Source organism: Aegilops tauschii, chromosome 2 (assembly GCF_002575655.3).
Source record: "Aegilops tauschii subsp. strangulata cultivar AL8/78 chromosome 2, Aet v6.0, whole genome shotgun sequence".
Taxonomy (NCBI): Eukaryota; Viridiplantae; Streptophyta; class Magnoliopsida; order Poales; family Poaceae; genus Aegilops; species Aegilops tauschii.
In genome coordinates this window covers 58,850,316-58,855,894 of record NC_053036.3, presented here as the reverse complement: position 1 = coordinate 58,855,894, position 5,579 = coordinate 58,850,316, and positions in this window count along the sequence as shown.

Here is a 5,579-nt window from a genome sequence, read left to right as displayed (position 1 = left end):
AGATCTTGATGCTCAATATGTAAGCAGCTTCACCGAGGTCTTTCTTTGAAAGAACTCCTTTCAAACACTCCTTTATGCTTTGCAGAATAATTCTACATTATTTCCGATCAACAATATGTCATTCACATATACTTATCAGAAATGCTGTAGTGCTCCCACTCACTTTCTTGTAAATACAGGCTTCACCGCAAGTCTGTATAAAACTATATCCTTTGATCAACTTATCAAAGTGTATATTCCAACTCCGAGATGCTTGCACCAGTCCATAGATGGATCGCTGGAGCTTGCATATTTTGTTAGCACTTTTAGGATTGACAAAACCTCCTGGTTGCATCATATACAACTCTTCTTTAATAAATCCATTAAGGAATGCAGTTTTGTTTATCCATTTGCCATATTTCATAAAATGCGTCAATTGCTGACATGATTCGGACAGACTTAAGGATAGATACGAGTGAGAAACTCTCATCGTAGTCAACATCTTGAAATTGTCGAAAACCTTTTTGCGACAATTCTAGCTTTGTACACAGTAACACTACTATCAGCGTCTGTCTTCCTCTTGAAGATCCATTTATTCTCAATTGCTTGCCGATCATTGGGCAAGCCAACCAAAGTCCACACTTTGTTCTCATACATGGATCTCATCTCAGATTTCATGGCCTCAAGCCATTTTGCGGAATCTGGGCTCACCATCGCTTCTTCATAGTTCGTAGGTTCGTCATGGTCTAGTAACATAACCTCCAGAACAGGATTACCGTACCAATCTGGTGCGGATCTTACTCTGGTTGACCCACGAGGTTCAGTAATAACTTGATCTGAAGTTCCATGATCATCATCATTAACTTCCTCACTAATTGGTGTAGGAGTCACAGGAACAGATTTCTGTGATGAACTACTTTCCAATAAGGGAGCAGGTACAGTTACCTTATCAAGTTCTACTTTCCTCCCACTCACTTCTTTCGAGAGAAATTCCTTCTCTAGAAAGGATCCATTTTTAGCAACGAATGTCTTGCCTTCGGATCTGTGATAGAAGGTGTACCCAACTGTCTCCTTTGGGTATCCTATGAAGACACATTTCTCCGATTTGGGTTTGAGCTTATCAGGATGAAACTTTTTCACATAAGCATCGCAACCCCAAACTTTAAGAAACGACAACTTTGGTTTCTTGCCAAACCACAGTTCATAAGACGTCGTCTCAACGGATTTAGATGGTACCCTATTTAACGTGAATGCAGCTGTCTCTAATGCATAACCCCAAAACGATAGTGGTAGATCGGTAAGATACATCATATATCGCACCATATCTAATAAAGCACGATTACGACGTTCGGACACACCATTACACCGTGGTGTTCGAGGTGGCGTGAGTAGTGAAACTATTTCACATTGTTTTAATTGAAGGCCAAACTCGTAACTTAAATATTCTTCTCTACGATCAGATCGTAGAAACTTTATTTTTTCTTGTTACGATGATTTTCCACTTCACTCTGAAATTATATGAACTTTTCAAATGTTTCAGACTTATGTTTCATCAAGTAGATATACCCATATCTGCTCAAATCATCTGTGAAGGTCAGAAAATAATGATACCTGCTACGAGCCTCAATATTCATCGGACCACATACATCTGTATGTATGATTTTCAACAAATCTGTTGCTCTCTCCATAGTTCCGGAGAATGGCGTTTTAGTCATCTTGTCCATGAGGCACGGTTCGCAAGCATCAAGTGATTCATAATCAATTGATTCCAAAATCCCATCAGTATGGAGTTTCTTCATGCGCTTTACACCAATATGACCTAAACGGCAGTGCCACAAATAAGTTGCACTATCATTATTACCTTTGCATCTTTTGGCTTCAATATTATGAATATGTGTATCACTACGATCGAGATCCAACAAACCATTTTCATTGGTGTGTATGACCATAGAAGGTTTTATTCATGTAAACAGAACAACAATTGTTCTCTAACTTAAATGAATAACCGTATTGCAATAAACATGATCAAATCATATTCCTGCTCAACGCAAACACCAAATAACAGTTATTTAGTTTCAACACTAATCCCGAAAGTATAGGGAGTGTGCGATGATGATCATATCAATCTTGGAACTACTTCCAACACACATCGTCACCTCGCCTTTTACTAGTCTCTGTTTATTCTGCAAATCCCGTTTTCGAGTTACTACTCTTTAGCAACTGAACCAGTATCAAATACTGAGGGGTTGCTATAAACACTAGTAAGTACACATCAATAACATGTATATCCAATATACCTTTGTTCACTTTGCCATCCTTCTTATCCACCAAATAGTTGGGGTAGTTCCGCTTCCAGTGACCAGTCCCTTTGCAGTAGAAGCACTTAGTCTCAGGCTTAGGTACAGACTTGGGCTTCTTCACTTGAGTAGCAACTTGCTTGCCGTTCTTTTGAAGTTCCCCTTCTTCCCTTTGCCCTTTTCTTGAAACTAGTGGTCTCGTCAACCATCAACATTTGATGTTTTTCTTGATTTCTACCTTCGTCGATTTCAGCATCACGAAGAGCTCGGGAATTACTTTCGTCATCCCTTGCATACTATAGTTCATCACGAAGTTCTACTAACTTGGTGATGGTGACTAGAGAATTCTGTCAATCACTATTTTATCTGGAAGATTAACTCCCACTTGATTCAAGCGATTGTAGTACCCAGACAATCTGAGCACATGCTCACTAGTTGAGCGATTCTCCTCCATCTTTTAGCTATAGAACTTGTTGGAGACTTCATATCTCTCAACTCGGGTATTTGCTTGAAATATTAACTTCAACTCCTGGAACATCTTATATGTTCCATGACGTTTAAAACGTCTTTGAAGTCCCGATTCTAAGCTGTTAAGCATGGTGCACTAAACTATCAAGTAGTCATCATATTGAGCTAGCCAAACGTTCATAACGTCTGCATCTACTCCTGCAATAGGTCTGTCACCTAGCGGTGCATCAAGGACATAATTTTTCTGTGCAGCAATGAGGATAATCCTCAGATCACGGATCTAATCCGCATCTTTGCTACTAACATCTTTCAACATAATTTTTCTCTAGGAACATATCAAAAAAAACACATGGAAGAAACAACGCGAGCTATTGATCTACAACATAATTTGCAAAATACTACCAGGACTAAGTTCATGATAAATTTAAGTTCAATTAATCATATTACTTAAGAACTCCCACTTTGATAGACATCCCTCTAATCCTCTAAGTGATCACGTGATCCATATCAACTAAACCATGTCCGATCATCACGTGAGATGGAGTAGTTTCAATGGTGAACATCACTATGTTGATCATATCTACTATATGATTCACGCTCGACCTTTCGGTCTCCGTGTTCCGAGGCCATATCTGTTATATGCTAGGCTCGTCAAGTTTAACCTGAGTATTCCGCGTGTGCAACTGTTTTGCACCCGTTGTATTTGAACGTAGAGCCTATCACACCCGATCATCACGTGGTGTCTCAACACGAAGAACTTTCGCAACGGTGCATACTCAGGGAGAACACTTATACTTTGATAATTTAGTGAAGGATCATCTTATAATGCTACCGTCAAACAAAGCAAGATAAGATGCATAAAGGATTAACATTACATGCAATCAATATAAGTGATATGATATGGCCATCATCATCTTGTGCTTGTGATCTCCATCTCCGAAGCACCGTGCTTGTGATCTCCATCTCCGAAGCACCGTCATGATCACCATCGTCACCGGCGCGACACCTTGATCTCCATCGTAGCATCGTTGTCGTCACGTCAATCTTATGCTTCTACGACTATCGCTACCGCTTAGTGATAAAGTAAAGCATTACATGGCGATTGCATTGCATACAATAAAACGACAACCATATGGCTCCTGCCAGTTGCCGATAACTCGGTTACAAAACATGATCATCTCATACAACAAATTATATCACATCATGTCTTGACCATATCACATCACAACATGCCCTGCAAAAACAAGTTACACGTCCTCTACTTTGTTGTTGCAAGTTTTACGTGGCTGCTACGGGCTTAGCAAGAACCGTTCTTACCTACGCATCAAAACCACAACGATAGTTTGTCAAGTTGGTGCTGTTTTAACCTTCGCAAGGACCGGGCGTAGCCACACTTGGTTCAACTAAAGTGAGAGAGACAGACACCCGCCAGTCACCTTTAAGCAACGAGTGCTCGCAACGGTGAAACCAGTCTCGCGTAAGCGTACGCGTAATGTCGGTCCGGGCCGCTTCATCTCACAATACCGCTGAACCAAAGTATGACATGCTGGTAAGCAGTATGACTTATATCGCCCACAACTCACTTGTGTTCTATTCGTGCATAGCATCAACGCATAAAACCAGGCTCGAATGCCACTGTTGGGGAACGTAGTAATTTCAAAAAAAAATCCTACGCACACGCAAGATCATGGTGATGCATAGCAACGAGAGGGGAGAGTGTTGTCCACGTACCCTCGTAGACCGACAGCGGAAGCGTTATCACAACGCGGTTGATGTAGTCGTACGTCTTCACGATCCGACCGATCAAGTACCGAACGTACGGCACCTCCGAGTTCTACACACGTTCAGCTCGATGACGTCCCTCGAACTCCGATCCAGCCGAGTGTTGAGGGAGAGTTTCGTCAGCACGACGGCGTGGTGACGATGATGATGTTCCACCGAAGCAGGGCTTCGCCTAAGCTACGCAACGGTATTATCGAGGTGTAATATGGTGGAGGGGGCACCGCACACGGCTAAGAGATCTCAAGGATCAATTGTTGTGTCTCTGGGGTGCCCCCCTGCCTCCGTATATAAAGGAGCAAGGGGGAGGCAGCCGGCCAAGGGGAGAGGCGCGCCATAGGGGGGAGTCCTACTCCCACCGGGAGTAGGACTCCTCCTTTCCTTGTGGGAGTAGGAGAAGGGAAGGGGAAAGGAGAAAGAAGGAAGGGTGCGCCCCCCTTCCCTAGTCCAATTCGGACCAGATCATGGGGAGGGGTGCGGCCACCTTTTGTGGCCTTTCTCTCCTTTCCCGTATGGCCCATTAAGGCCCAATACGAATTCCCGTAACTCTCCGGTACTCCGAAAAATACCCGAATCACTCGGAACCTTTCGGAAGTCCGAATATAGTCGTCCAATATATCGATTTTTACGTCTCGGCCATTTAGAGACTCCTCGTCATATCCACGATCTCATCTGGGACTCCGAACTCCTTCGTTACATCAAAACTCAATACGGTCATCGTAACGTTAAGCGTGCGGACCCTACGGGTTCGAGAACTATGTAGACATGACCGAAACACGTCTCCGGTCAATAACCAATAGCGGGACCTGGATGCCCATATTGGCTCCTACATATTCTATGAAGATCTTTATCGGTCAGACCGCATAACAACATACGTTGTTCCCTTTGTCACCGGTATGTTACTTGCCCGAGATTTGATCGTCGGTATCTCGATACCTAGTTAAATCTCGTTACCGGCAAGTCTCTTTACTCGTTCCGTAACACATCATCCCGCAACTAACTCATTAGTCACAATGCTTGCAAGGCTTATAGTGATGTGCATTACCGAGTGGGCCC